The 15,103-nt window shown below is 37.9% G+C and overlaps 1 long non-coding RNA gene across 1 annotated transcript; it reads left to right on the plus strand.

Annotated features, from left to right (window-relative positions):
• The first annotated feature begins 232 nt into the window (after positions 1-232).
• On the plus strand, positions 233-3,891 carry LOC141276274 (uncharacterized). The gene is made up of 3 exons (XR_012325546.1): positions 233-386; positions 1,852-1,888; positions 3,777-3,891. It is a non-coding gene; the product is annotated as an uncharacterized lncRNA (long non-coding RNA).
• Positions 3,892-15,103: the final 11,212 nt, after the last annotated feature.

Raw genomic sequence — 15,103 nt, forward strand, 5'->3', positions numbered from 1 at the left:
AGGATCTGTGCAGTAACCAGCCTGGGAAGCCAAAGCACATCCTGTGCGTCAATAAGCCTAAGACTGCCTGGACTTGATCAGTGACCACCAGCTTCCCTAGGTTTTGCCCCCACCTTCACCTCAGGACCAACCAGAGAAAGTCAGAGATTCACCCCAAACCAGTCGCATGAAAAGCCCTACTTCTAGTTATAGTGTCCTCATCTCAAATGACCTTTTCTAACTTCGCAGCTTTCCAATTCCCTACCTGTCTTCCAGTCCCTGGCAAATGCAAGTGAGGCTATCGTCTTAGTCATTTTGGGTTGCTATCACAAAGTACCGTAGACTGGGTGGCTTCAAACAACAAACATTTATTTCTCACGGTTCTGGAGGCTGGAAGTCCAACTGAGGTGAGAAGCATGGTCAGGTTGTAGTGAGGGGCCTCATCTGGGTTGCAAACTGCTGACTTCTGGTTCTGTCCTGACATGGTGAAAAGAAAGGCAGATAGTTCTCTGAACCTCTCATAGAAGGGCACTGATCCCATTCAGGAAGACTCCACCCTCGTGACCTAATCATCTCCAAAGACTCCACCTTCAAATACCATTACATTGGAATTAGGTTTCAACATATGAGTGCTGAGGGAACAGAAACATTCAGCCCGTAACAGGTGGCCATAGAAAGCTCTGAATAAACAGCCTCTGTTCTCATTTGGGTGCTCTCTGTTTGTTTCAACAAAACTAAATATTCAATATTACATACTAAAATATAGCTGAGAACTGTTGCATTTTGTTTTTCTGTATTTTAAAATTTTGTACATAAAATACACCTGCATATTAAAAAAAATGAAATTGTTTTAAATGAAGAACATACACAATATACATTTTTTTGAAGTTTTGATTTCCATGAGAACAAACCAAGATTAAGTTCATCATGCCCCTGCAGCTGCCATCAGTGAGAAAAGCTTTGCTATGAGTCAGTCCAGTGTTAGTGTTTGAGGGACATTTCAAGCAGAACAAGGAAACTGCACTACACAGGAATCAAGAGACAGGTTGCCAGAAACAGTGTCCAATCAAAAGCCAAATTTAGAGAAAATAGAAACGAGATTTAGTTCAGAGGCACAATGATGTGAAATTATGAAAATCAGAAGAGTACCTTAAAAGTGTTCCCATCTACATTCAGTTATCCAAAGATTATCCTTAATAAGTTAGAATATGATCTGATCTGTTTTTCTGACTGGATTATTGAAACATGGTTTTAGTGAGTAAAGCCTACGTTAACAATTCAACCAGATTCCAGTAAACCGCCTCACCTAATACAATTTCTATCATTGCCTTATGCTATTTGATTGCAGGGTACCTTTCTTTCAAAGCAAGTAGTATATTTACATTGTTTACATAAAACCCATATTGTGGAGTCACTTAATGTCCATTTTATTCATCTATTCTAATATATACTCAATATAGTCACATATGTTCATTTATATATCTTTATTTATACTTAATATATTTTCTTTCTAAATATATAAAATTGTAGCTTTTTTTTATTCCACACTAATAGACTTTAAAAACATCTTTCCCACAAATTGTATGTCTTATAAATGATTTTATTTATCTTTGATCCTGATTAATAAAGCTATGAAAAGTATGTAAAATTACATTAGCATCTAGAAGTCTAATGGGTATAGCAATAGAAATGACTTAATTTTAGGTAAGAACTAGGTGTATTATACGGCAGAATAATTGAAAAAAATCCACGTTTATTAAAAACTACTACTCTCTAAATCACAAAAGAAACAAAAAGAATGAGGGAAATAGATTAATAATAGTGTAAAAATTTCTGTCAGATAATAGTTTGCTATGTCTAATTTCATTTCAGAGCACATGACGTAAGATGTTCTGTTTCCAAGCAACAGGTGAGAACTATCTGAGAAGGAAAATTTCCTTTCCCACCCTTACTGTTAAGTGATAATTAATATTTTAAATCCAGATGGATACCTAAAAATATGACCTCCAATATCACTTTTCTCAAATCATGGAGATATAAATCTTTATCATGAAAAAAATAGTGATATTTATTACTAATGCTGGTGACGTGCTTTTGAAAAACAGAAGTACTCTCTCTGATCTTTATATATAAGCCACATACCTACTTGTCTAGTTAATATATATAAATGAAGTAGAAACTGGCATTAAGTGGAATTTAAGAGCATCTGTATTTAGTAGGGGATAAAAATTAATTTATACTTTACTCTTTTGCTTCTCAGCTGAGAACCCCCTGTAATAAAAGACCAATTAACAGGAGAAAAACAAACAATAATTTAATATGAAATAACAGATTTGATGATAGGTCTCAACTTCTGGTGTGTAAGTCTGACTACAGTAATAACATACTCTATGGCAGTTTTCCTCAGATAAGATCATCATACAAATGAGAATAGGTAATATGCCATTCCACTTATAAGATCAATAGGGTCATACTTTTATGCTGTCAAGGTGGAAGACATTTCCCTCTACCCTTCTAAGTTCTTCTGGCTGGTCCAAGAATTAAATTGCTATGAGACAGATTAGCAGGAGACAAACAAAAGTTTAATAACATGTATACCTGGGGGAGACCCAGGAAAACTGAGTAACAGGCCTAAATGGCCAAGGCTCTCAACTTAAATACCATCTTCAACTAGAGACAAAAGAGGACGTTGAGGGTAGAAGCTTGGGATTTTACAGGGGAGGAAGGGAATTCACATGGAGCACAAAAGCAAATTTTGGTAACACATGCTTGCTGGGCCAGGCAGAGACAATGGGAGACAGTGGACTCTGATCTCTAGGCATTTCCCGCACCACATCTAGGCCATATTCTTTGCAGACATTTGGTGATAGCTCTATTCCAGGGACAGGTCCTCTATCTAAATTCTTTTGGGCAGCTAAGGAGGAAGGTCAGAGAATCTTCCTGAGTCCTTTGGGCTTTGAGTTTTTTTTTAAAACTCAAAAATTCGAAATCATTCACATACCAGAGAGACACATTTGGAGTGGCGAATTTTGCTCCGCTTCCAAAAACAAGCATTTATTTTCCCAGGCAATGTAACCTTAAGAGTCTGTTTAGTATGAGAGGCTGTTATTTCTTAGGGGATTCTCAAGAATTACCGCCTTCCCTGGAATGTCACTTGACTTAGATATCGGGTCGCTTTTATAGCACCCCAGTGGCTGGCTCTTCATTTATTTGAAAGTAAAGCAATGTTCATGTAGCCCCAGGGATGCATAGAGAATAGTGCAATATTTCTCCCGTTTCCATGTGCATACAAATCAACTGGCGATCTTGTTAAAATGCAGATGCTGATTAGGGGACCTGAAATTCCAAATATTTCAACAAACTCCTCAGTGATCTCTGTCTTGCTGGTCGTTGGACCTCCCTTCCAGCAGCAAAATCATCAAACTCCTAAGAAGCAATGCTTTGTTTTCATCACCAGTTAACTGCACATTGTTATCAGCTCTGCATCCCTGTGTCCTATCCTTTCTTCTGGGGTCCTTCTGGCTGCCTCAGTGCCTCTTGCTGAGATGTTGTTGCCTTTCACCCCACTGTGAGGAATCGTTCCTGCTTCTTTCCTTCTTCTCCAGGTAGAGATCCAAGGACGGAGAGAGATTGTCTAATAAGGATCCTTTTCCTTTCCATTCTTGCTCCCTCTCTACTTCCATCTTCCCACCAGCTTGACCCATCCTTGTCCACCTTCTCCCGCTCTTCTTGCTGCTTCTATTTTCTCTCTTTTCTTCTCATTTCTTCCCTTTTGTTCTTTTTTGTACCCCCTCCAGTCATAGGTTTTGAGAAATGGAATGTTGCCTGCCCGTATCAGTAAACAAAGGATGTCACAGTCATCAGCCATTGCAGCCACCTCCGATGGTGAGCCGGTGAGCCCTGAGGGCACTCAGGAAGGAAACGAAGAATACCTGCCATCTAGCAGCACTGCAGACTGCAGCCACTCCCTACACTGAGCCCTGGGGAAACTCAGGATGTGAAAACACCGCATACTGGCCCCAGAGAGCTGAGGTGCATATCAAAGGAATGATTTCATTGAGCCCAGACTCTAGCATCTTTCCATACATAGAAAAGCACTAAATTCCTTAACCTGAGATTTCTAGTTTTCTTTAATTAACAGTAATCTTTTGTTCCTACTACCTGCCCTTTGTTGCAAAATTTCTATATATCCTGGCTTCCCGCTCGCCTCCACGGAGCAGTTCTCTCAGGGTTACTTGAGATGCTGCCTCCTGGGCTTGAAGTCCTAAAAATTTCCACCGAATAAAACATAACTCTCAACTTTTAGGTTGTGAATATTTTTTTTAATCAACAGTTTCATCCTTTTCTTTCTTGTTTTCCCTTATTTTCTCCTTCTTCCTCTTTTCCTCCTCCTCTCATCCTCCCTCCCACGTCTAGACAGCTGCCTCTCCCAGGAACTGAGTTGACTCAACACTTGCCTCCATGGTAGTCTGTATATGTAAGTGCAAAGTGTTGAAACTCACACACACTCGCACACACCAGCTCAACTCTCACTGTAACCCTACTTGAGAAGATGGTATAACATCCCCAAAAGATCATTTATAATTTTATCCATCTAGCTGAGATAACTACTGATAGAGTAATCTTCTGAATTGCCAACTTTCAATTTCTTTGAATATTTTTGTGTGCAAATTGAAAACCTATTTTTATTTTTAATTTTTTTTATTGGAGTATAGTTGCTTTACAATGTTATGTTAGTTTCTGCTGTACAGCAAAGTGAATCAGCCACGTGTATACATACATCCCCTCTTTTTTGGATTTCTTTCCCATTTAGGTCACCACAGAGCATTGAGTAGAGTTCCCCGTGCTATACAGCAGGTTCTCATTAAAGTGATCTATTTTATATAGTAGTGTATACATGTCAATCCCAATCTCCCAATCTATCCCCCCCTTCCCCTCCCCCCGGTGTCCATACATTTGTTCTCTACGTCTGTGTCTCCATTTCTCCTTTGCAAATAGGTTCATCTGTACCAGTTTTCTAGGTTCCACATATGTACGTTAATATACGATATTTGTTTTTCTCCTTCTGACTTACTTCATTCTGTATGACAGTCTCTAGGTCCATTCAAGTCTCTACAAATGACCCAATTTTGTTCCTTTTTATGGCTGAGTATATTCCATTGTATATATGTACCACATCTTCTTTATCCATTCCTCTGTCGATGGGCATTTAGGTTGCTTCCACGTCCTAGCTATCCTCTTGCACTGTTGGTGGGAATGTAAATTGATACATTTACATTCCCACCAGCAGTATGGAGATTTCCTTAAAAAACTAAAAGTAGAACTACCATATGACCCAGCAATCCCACTCCTGGGCATATACCCTGAGAAAACCATAGTTCGAAAAGAAACGTGCACCCCAATGTTCATTGCAGCACTATTTACAATTTCTTTGTATTAATCTGAGATTTGCTTTCTGTTGTGTCCTTCATGCCTAGGATATAGGGGACTGTTTTGACCTTGCCCATTCCATTAAAAAAATATGTTTTCAGGGTAAACACAATTGCTGGTGGTTTTTAAAAAAAAATAGATTATGTCCTTAGCAATGAGAGTTTATGAAAAGTATCTGCCAGGTGTACTTAAGTCCTGGGCCTATTATATTTCTTCTTTAATTTTCCTTGCTTGCTTGCCTCTGAGTGCTGCCTGATATGTCCTCACTATTCACCTTTCCATACCTTTTCTAAGGTTCCCTTTCCATTTACTATTGTTTTCGTTTACACCATTCTCTCCTGGCCACGTCTCTTCCACCTGTAGCTTTCATCTCAAGTAAGCCCGAGAACATGCTCACGGGAAAGCAAGCTTAAACTCTGACGCACAATACGTTTTTGCAATAACAGTGGGAACTGCAGGCTTCTGGCGGCAACAGATGCAATGAAAGCAACAGTGTGGCTGATCGTGTTTAGTTTGCATTTTATTAATGTTCACGCACAGTGCTGTTCTATTTTTTTTCCTCATCATTTCTTCACTAATGATAGCTTTGCTGTAAGCCCTGTAACTTAAGTAACATAAAAGGTTAGAGTTGACCAGTTCTTAAACCAATTCTCGAGCATGAATATTGAACTCAGTTTTATGTCTAAAATTTATTATTTCATGTATTTTAAATTTGATTTACATTAAATTGTTTTAAAAACAGGAAATTAATTAGAATAAATCATCCTGACTTGACATCATGATAGAAATGCAAAAATTCCGATCAGTCTCTCAACTGGTAATAGGCATTTGCATTAAGTTTTATTGAATAAGGTCATCTAATAAATATTGGTCCAAATCACCTATAATTAGTGGAAGAGTAACATTTATTGGATGATAAAGCAAGTCACATAAATTTTTGAACAGATCGTCCGTGTAACAGTAAATACTTGAGCTTCTAATGTCTAACCAAGGAAAGGAGAAAACGTTCTATGCTTTATAGGGTAGGGAAGGAAATATTTTTCTCTACCCTTCTAGGTTCTTTTGGCTGGTCTAATGAATTAAATTGACATAAGACAGATTAACAGGAGAAAAACAAATTTAAATATGTACAGGATCTCCAAAGATATGAGACCCAAGCGTAGGTTGGGCAGCTGAGGCTTATACAGCATCCTTAGCTAAGGAATGTTTTAGGGGCCTGGGGCTCCAAAGGGGAGGAGGGTGATTCACAAAACAGGACAATAAGAAGAGTAGAGGTCTGCGCATTAGATGTTTGCCCTGCCATACAGATAGGTAATTCAGAAGAGAGTTACCTTTGGTGGTAGCTCTGTCTCTGGCCAAGCCCCCCTTTCTAAGTTCGTGTAGGCAGCTCAAGGGGAAGTTAAAAGCTCTTCCTGAGTCTTTTGGGGCTTAATTGTCTTCAGCTCAAAAAATCCACATGCCAAGGTAGCCCATTTGGGGGAGGCTCATCTGAACCTCTTCAGCTTCCTCGCTGTAGAACCAGGTGAGAAACCTTTGCTTTTTAAAATATGCCCAAAATAAGCCTCTAAAGAATAAATGTCAATGAAAAAGTCGGTTCTTTCTCATTTTATCACTGGAAATGCATTTCCTCACACCCCAGATTGTTAACGTTTTTCAAGTAAAATCTAGATTTCCTGTTTTTATTTTGTAAAACGGTATTGAGAGAAATTTTTTTCTATAGCTGTGGAATTGGTAATAAGACCCACAGGTCAAGCAATAGTTTTTGTATAATTTTTCTTCATTTTTGTTCTCATTGGAGTTTTTGGTGGTTGTTTATATAATAAATGTGAAAAAACTGCGTTTGTCCATAAAATGAGGTTTTAGTCTCAGTGGATGCCAGGTACTACAATGAATGCTGTATAACCACCTATCACCCTCCCATTTCCCAAATCTTATAAAAATTTAAAAAATACTCCTACAAATTTCTAAAATTCCCCTAGGATTCAGTCCATCGCACATGAAAAATGACTCAAGTAGATGATTCCCTCGTTTTTAAAGTATTTTCATTTCTTGGCCTTGGAAATACCAAACTCTTGGAATTTTCACCCTACCTCTCTATCTGCAGTTTCCAGTCTTCTTTGCCCATTCTCTTCCCAAACCTGTCATTGTTGAAATGTCCCAGGATTCCGTCATAGCACTAGTCTCTTTATGTACCTCTATTTGTATACTGATGTTTTCCATATATGAATCTCCAGCTTCTTTCTCTCCTCTGAGAGCTGGATTCTGATGACCTACTGCCTACTTCACATCTCAGCTTAAATGTTGATAGGCATCTTCATCTTCAGCTTAACATATACAAACAGACCTAAAAAAATTTTTTTTCCCAAACCTTCTCATACTCTAGTTTCCCTCCTATCAGCAAATGTTATTACTATTCATCTAGTTGCTTAGTCCAAAAATACTCAAAGACATTTTTCTCTTGCTGTCACACTCAACATTCAACATATCAGCAATTCCTGCCAGGTCTGTCTTCAAAATATATTCTAAATTTCACTTCTAGGTTCTTTTGAATGGAAAACTCTGCATCTTGAGCTATAATAACTCTGCTTGGTTCTGACATAGCTTCCAGTATGGTTTACGTGTTACCAGTCTTGTTCTTGACGATTAAAATTTTTATGCAGAAACAAGAATAGCACTTTAATCACATGAACCATGTCATTTTACTTCCTTTTTCAAAAAAGTTCTAAAGGCTTCTGTTCACAATCAGAATATTAAATTCCCTGACCACTGTCCATGGAGTCCTACATTATCAGCTCAGGCCCATCACTGCTGCGTCACCACTTCCCTTCTTCAACTCTATCCGTGGAAGCATTGGCACTTCTTGAAATGTGCAAAACGTGTCTGCCTCAAGATCTTTACAACTGATCTGAGGCCATTCTTCCAACAGGTTATATTAGAGCTCAGGCATCATTCAGGTCTCCAAACCACACCACCTGTTCAAGGAGTTCTCCTTACTCTTTTATATAAAATACTATACACTCTCACTCCATAACCCTGTGTCATCTTTTTTTAAAAGAATTATTTTGTTGAAGTATTGTTGATGTACAGTGTTGTGTTACTTTCTGCTGTACAGCAAAGTGATTCAGTTAAACATATATATATACACATTCTTTTTCATATTCTTTTCCATTACGGTTTATCACAGGATATTGACTGTAGTTCCCTGTGCTGTACAGTAGAACCTTGTCGTTTATCCATTCTAAATACAATAGTTTGCATCTGCTAATCCCAAACTCCCACTCCTTCCCTCCCCCTCTGCCCCTGCCAACCCCCGGCAACCACAAGTCTGTTCTCTATGTTGGTGAGTCTGTTTCTGTTTTGTAGATAAGTTCATTTGTGTTATATTTTAGATTCCACATAAGTGATATCATATGGTATTTGTGTGTCATCATTTATATTTATAAACAGACTTCCTTCTACATAGTATTAGAACTTATGTTTATTTAAATGTTTAGTATCCATATCCCTTTCTAGAATATAAACCATGTAAGTGATAGAGTTCTATCTGTCCTGCTCACCATTCTCTCTCAGGCATCTAGAATATTTTCCTGTACATTATAGTCACATAGCAAAAAAAGTTTCTGTACAAATAAATTCAGATATGCAAAAATGACATTTTATTTGTAAACTTAAAGTTTTGAAATAATGAAAAATGTAAAAAGAGATAGAAGATATCAAGAGAAATGGATTTCAAGTTTGAATTACCCAAAGAAAAAATTTTGACAGTACAACCTCATTTATTGTTCAGCTTTACTCTTGCAGTGAAAAAATAAGTAAGTAAAAATGTGGATAATCCCTTAGAATTTCAGCATATAAATATCAACCCAATTATAGAGTGCACACACTGTGGTGACTGCCCACCCCAGCAAGTCATACCTTGTGGTTTTAGCCACTAGAATATGGCAAAGATGATGGAACAGTCAATCCCCCGATTAAATCAAGTTTTATCACAAAAGTGATGGGACATCTCTTGCTTGAATTAGACTATGTTATATGATATATAATGCATACATGGTATGCTACTACCATGGTTATCATACTTGAGAGGACCATATGGCAAGGGACTGAGGGTGGCCTGTAGGAGCTGTAGAAAATACCCCTGCTAAATGCCAACAACAGCAACAAAAAAGAGGGCCTCAGTTCTACAGCTGCAAGGGACTGAATTCTGCTTACATCCCCTTGAGCTTGGAAGGGCTTGTCAAACTGCAGAAAGGAACTCAGACTGGCCTACAGCTTACATAAACCCTTGTGAGATCTGGATCAAAGCACCCAGCTAAGTCATGTCCAGACTTCTGACCTAAAAAATCTCTGTGACAATCAACGTGTGTTATTCCAAGCTACTAAATTTGTGATTGTTATGCAGCAATATAAAACAAAAATAGCAATGTTGATAATTATATTGTAATACATTTTTTCTAATTTATTCGCAGTTTTCTTAATTTTATAAGAACAACACTTTCAAATAATAAAATCTTGATTGTAAAGTGATTTGTCAGAAATGTCAAGGCCTCTACAAAACTACTTAAGAAGCACCTGGATTAGAAATAAGATCTTTCTCTTCTTTGTTGGATTAAAAATTAGATCATAGTGTAGCCAGAGGCTTTTGTGCAAATTTATGGCAACTGAGTATTTGAACTAGTTTGTATTCCTCTATTGTTATATGTATGTTTCTTTGAGATCAGATTAGGTCAAAGGATATGTAAGGTGTTCGTTTGTCAAAATAATTTACTTTTTATTTCTTTTGCGGGAATGAAAAGCTGACTGAATTTTTCAAATAGTGTACTGCAATTTTAGACATCTAAATTGTTTTCTGCTTCAGGCAATGACAACCAAGTTATACTTTGGAGTTTGAAGAATATCTGAGAAAGGACTTTTGCATTATATTCTGGTTTTGCTTCTAATTGATCTTGAAAGTTATCAGTGATAACAACGCAACTGCAGTATTTGTAGGCACCCATGCATTGTTAGAGTGGTGAATTTGTCCTAGGCTGTGGTATGCATTTCTGCCATTGTGTGATCTTTAGGTTTCCTGGGACATTTCTTTAGAAACCCACTGGAAGTCAACACTGAAATCTTCTGACTTATTATGTATTAAGTATATAATAGTATCTACCTATCTGTCTGTCTACATATATGACAGAAATATTCAGTGAACACCATACTTACAAGGACAGTATGGGATGCTTCTTAATTAAAAACACCAATTCCATAGTGTTATTAAAACACTGGAATAAGATAAAAAGTCTACAGTCATTTTCAGAACTCAGGCCAAAGAGAATTATTGCAAATGAGAAAATGTAACTCGAACTCCATGACAGTCAAGGCAGTAAGATAAAAACAATGAGTTGCATAGCCTCATTTTTAATAAAAGAAAGCATAGTATTTATTTTATCAGGTGTAAGACTCATAGTTTTTGTTGTTGTTGTTTTTTCTTTGTGGTACGCGGGCCTCTCACTGCTGTGGCCTCTCCCGCTGCGGAGCACAGGCTCCGGACGTGCAGGCTTAGCGGCCATGGCTCACAGGCCCAGCCGCTCCGCGGCATGTGGAATCTTCCCGGACCAGGGCACGAACCCGTGTCCCCTGTGTCGGCAGGCGGACTCTCAACCACTGCGCCACCAGGGAAGCCCAGACTCATAGTTTGTTAAAGAAAAAAATGCTATTAAACGTAAGAACTTTTAATAGTAAAACTGACATTAGTATTTTTATGCTTCGTTATATCATTTTATTTCTAAAACTGTACAACAGTAGGGAAACACTGGAAAATATCTACTTTCATGTATTTTGCAATCATTTCTTTCAGTAACATTTATGAAGTCTTTTCTATGTTTGTTGTGGGTCTGGAAGTATTGTTGAAGGAAACTGACATTGTTCTAGGTAGAGTCATGTATCTTTCATGACATGTAATTTATGTGACTCACCATTTCTGATTGAGTGCTGGCCTTTGTGTATAGAACAGTGATGACTGAGGTGAAGAGTGGGGTCGGATGCCTTTTCTCCTGTTGGGCTCCTGGTGTGGGAGTTAGAACCAATCTATGCAGCAGTTAGGCTGGTTTGGGGCTTGTTGTTGTTATGGTTACCGTCAGCAAACCTTGGTTTCAGATTCCTCTATTTTATCTTCTACTTGGGACAAAGACTGGTGAGAAGAAGATACTTTACTCTATATTTCTGCTCCTGACTTCCCTGTATACCTGTACCCTACATGTGGTTTCCTCTACTCTTATTCCATTATATGACAAACTGCAGTTGCTCCCTGACCAGTGTTTGCACACTTGATGGGAAAGGCTAGCTTGCTCTTTATTATAATCTGATGTCAATGTTATGTGGGCTCCTACATGCCTGGTTCTCTGTGGTGCAGCTTTCTTGGTTATCCTTTCCTTTCTAAAACAACCAGCTATGTCTTGTATGTTTGGTGAATCTTGAAGGGGGAGGATGCCCTGCCCCTCCCCTCACGGTGGGAACCCTATAATGTAGGATAACCCATCATTGTAGGATAAATATGGACTCAGCTTTCTCTCTCTTCTCCAGTGGTGGAAGGTGTTTTTTGTTTTGTTTTGTTTTTTCCCCCAGCCATAATGGGTCTTCACCTGTGCCCTGGGGATGACAGAGTTGCTGCCCTCTCCCCAGCGGCTTAAGGCATTTCTCCTGTTAGGGAGAAGGTTCTGGGGAAGGGAGTTGTGATCGGCAGTTGACGGCTGCTCCTTCGATGCTCTGCCTCAGATGATCCCGTGTTCATGCTCCATCGTGCCTTGGAGTGGGCCTCTCTTTCTTTATCTATCCAACTAATTGGTTACATTGTAACCTCAGTACTCTACTGGGTTCAAGAAAAGTTATTATTTTATAGTTTATCTGGCTTTTTTTTGGAGTCAAGGTAGGAGCAATGTATTTTCCAACCTTTAGTGTACTGGGTGGAGGTAAACACCAAAACACATTTTCAACACCAGAGAAGTGTCCAGAGAATAGAACGGTGGTCTCCAGTGGCTGGGGGGAGGGGGAAATGGGAAGCTGCTGTTTAAGAGGTGTAACGTTTCCATTATGCAACTGAGTAAGTTCTAGAGACCTGCTGGGCAACATAGTATCTATAATTAACCATACTGTATTGTGTGTTTAAATATTTGGTAAGAGGGTAGATCTCATGTTAAGTGTTCTTACCACAATTAAAAATAAATAAAGGAAAAAAAAGTAGACCTCTAAGGTTAAAATCAATTGTTTTCCACAAAATTCTTCCTGGACTCGATTCTAAATACTTCTTGACAATGGATTAGCTTTTTGCCAGAAACCCATTGTGGTTTTGTAAATAAATATTCTTCATATAAGTCACAACATCTTGTCCAATAAGCGGTGGAAGGATCTCATCTGGGGGTCAAGAAATGTTCAACATGTGAAAAGTGACAGTAGATATTTTCACTAACCCTCTCTTAATTGACAACATAATGCCTTGAGGTAAGATTTTGTTTGGACCACCATTTGCCAATAAAGAAATTAGGGCAAAGGAAAGTGAAAATATCCTGTTCGAGGTCACAGCATTATAAAGATGGAAAGCTAGGATTCAGAGTTGGAATTTGTGCTCACAGCATCATATTTCACTTCATCCCTGTCCTACCAGTGATTTCGAGACAATCTAAGTGAGCTAAGAAGCACAACACTCCCACCCATGTTGTCATGTATTTTTACTTAAGAAATGGAAAGAAATTTGAAAATAGATTTCCCCAGCTGAAGCTGCCAATTAACTAAGAAGAGGAAATCCTAAGAGGCTATGATGAGCCTTGAAATTCAAAGGCTGATGCTGTCTCCTAAAGTATGCATAAGTTTTTGGTAATTTTAAAGTCTAGGGCTTCCCTGGTGGCGCAGGGGCTGAGTGTCTGCCTGCTGATTCAGGGGACACGGGTTCGAGCCCTGGTCTGGGAGGATCCCACATGCCGCGGAGCAACTGGGCCCGTGAGGCACAACTACTGAGTCTGCGCGTCTGGAGCCGTGCTCCGCAACGAGAGGCCGCGACTGTGAGAGGCCCGCGCACCGCGATGAAGAGTGGCCCCTGCTCGCCGTGACTGGAGAAAGCCCTCGCACAGAAACGAAGACCCATCACAGCGAAACATAAATAAATAAAAATTAAAAGAAAAAAAAATTCTTAAAGAAAAAACAATAAAATAAAGTCTAAATTTAGAAGCTTAGCACTTAGACTGTCAGCTCTGGCTTCTAATTAAATGGTAATAGGATATATATATATATATATATATATATATATATATGTATACCATGACATGGGATTTAGGAGATATAGAAGAAATTGCTTCCAATATAAGATTAGATATCAGCTGTATAACAGAAGGAAAAAAAAACCATTTTTCAAGCAATAGTTTTTTCTTTTTTTTCTTGCTGTAATAGTCTGAGAATAAAATATTGAAAGGAAGAAAGATTTCTTAATGTTAAAGAATGCATTATAGCTGTTACTGTAGGCTAAGTTAAGAAGTACATAAGCTAATTGCTACAGAAATTATATAGATTCATCCCAAGCCAGCATTTGAAAGTTTGAAATAAATATTTAATTTAGAGGTTTGATTTGAAATGTAATGAAAGGCATTTAATATAAATATATACATAATGTATAACCTGTATTAAAAACCTCTATTTTATAGTAAAAGTAAGCAAACATTTTTACATCTTAAAGGTCTGTAACAATTAGGTCAACATATTTTGCTGTTGCATAGCCACAAAAAGTCAAGTGAGAAGGCTAATGCAGGCTACGTTTGAAAAGGGCACATAAATCATATGGTCTAAGTAACTTGTTTTAGAAGAGAAAGAGTTAATCACAAAATCAGCAACTGCTGTCTCATACAAATTTGAGTGCGTATTAATTCACTGGAGAAGTTTACAAACCTAGATGACTGACATGCTTTTAGGAACAGACAGTATGTCACACCGTGAGGGTGGAGGGTTGCTGAGAGAACATTAGGAAGATAAGGCTGATGAATACACGGCTCCTCTAGAGAAGAGGGATGTGTCTCTGTCTGGTTTTTGTTTGTATATGTCCTTTGCAAATCCTTAGTAAAGACTGTTTTGGTGTAAGATCTGTGTTTCATATGGATTTTCTTTGACAAGTTGATTCATGTGATAATGTACTCATTGATTCCTTGTTAAGAAGAAAAAAAGAAGAGAGAGAGAGAGAGAGAGAAAGAAAAAGAAAGAAAGAAAGAAAAGAAAGAAAATGAAAGAAAGGAAGACCATAATTATTATAGATCTGTTTTGGCAGAATATATTCCCAGCATCTTATCTTCTTGATAAACTATGCATAAACCATCCTTGAAAACTCAGAAAAAAAATGTTATTTAATTCTATATGTACCTGTATCATAACTAATTTTCATAGTTAAGTATAAATGAATTATCTTAGAGGTGATTTGTTTTATGTTTATTGTTAAAGCACGCAGTAAAATGAGTTGCTGTATATATAATAAACATTTGCACAATAAGTGAACACCTCAGTATTTTGCACTTAAATTATTTAGTTTATGATTAAATTAGGAGAGTCTTATCTACATGTCAGATCACATTATTATTCACATTCCATATGAGGAGAAGTTTAGAGAGAGCCACGAACAGATCCCTTCCAACCCTAGATAAAAATTAGAAGTCAGTGTTTTCTTTCTGAAATGATGAAA

This window comes from Tursiops truncatus, chromosome 13, assembly GCF_011762595.2.
Source record: "Tursiops truncatus isolate mTurTru1 chromosome 13, mTurTru1.mat.Y, whole genome shotgun sequence".
Taxonomy (NCBI): Eukaryota; Metazoa; Chordata; class Mammalia; order Artiodactyla; family Delphinidae; genus Tursiops; species Tursiops truncatus.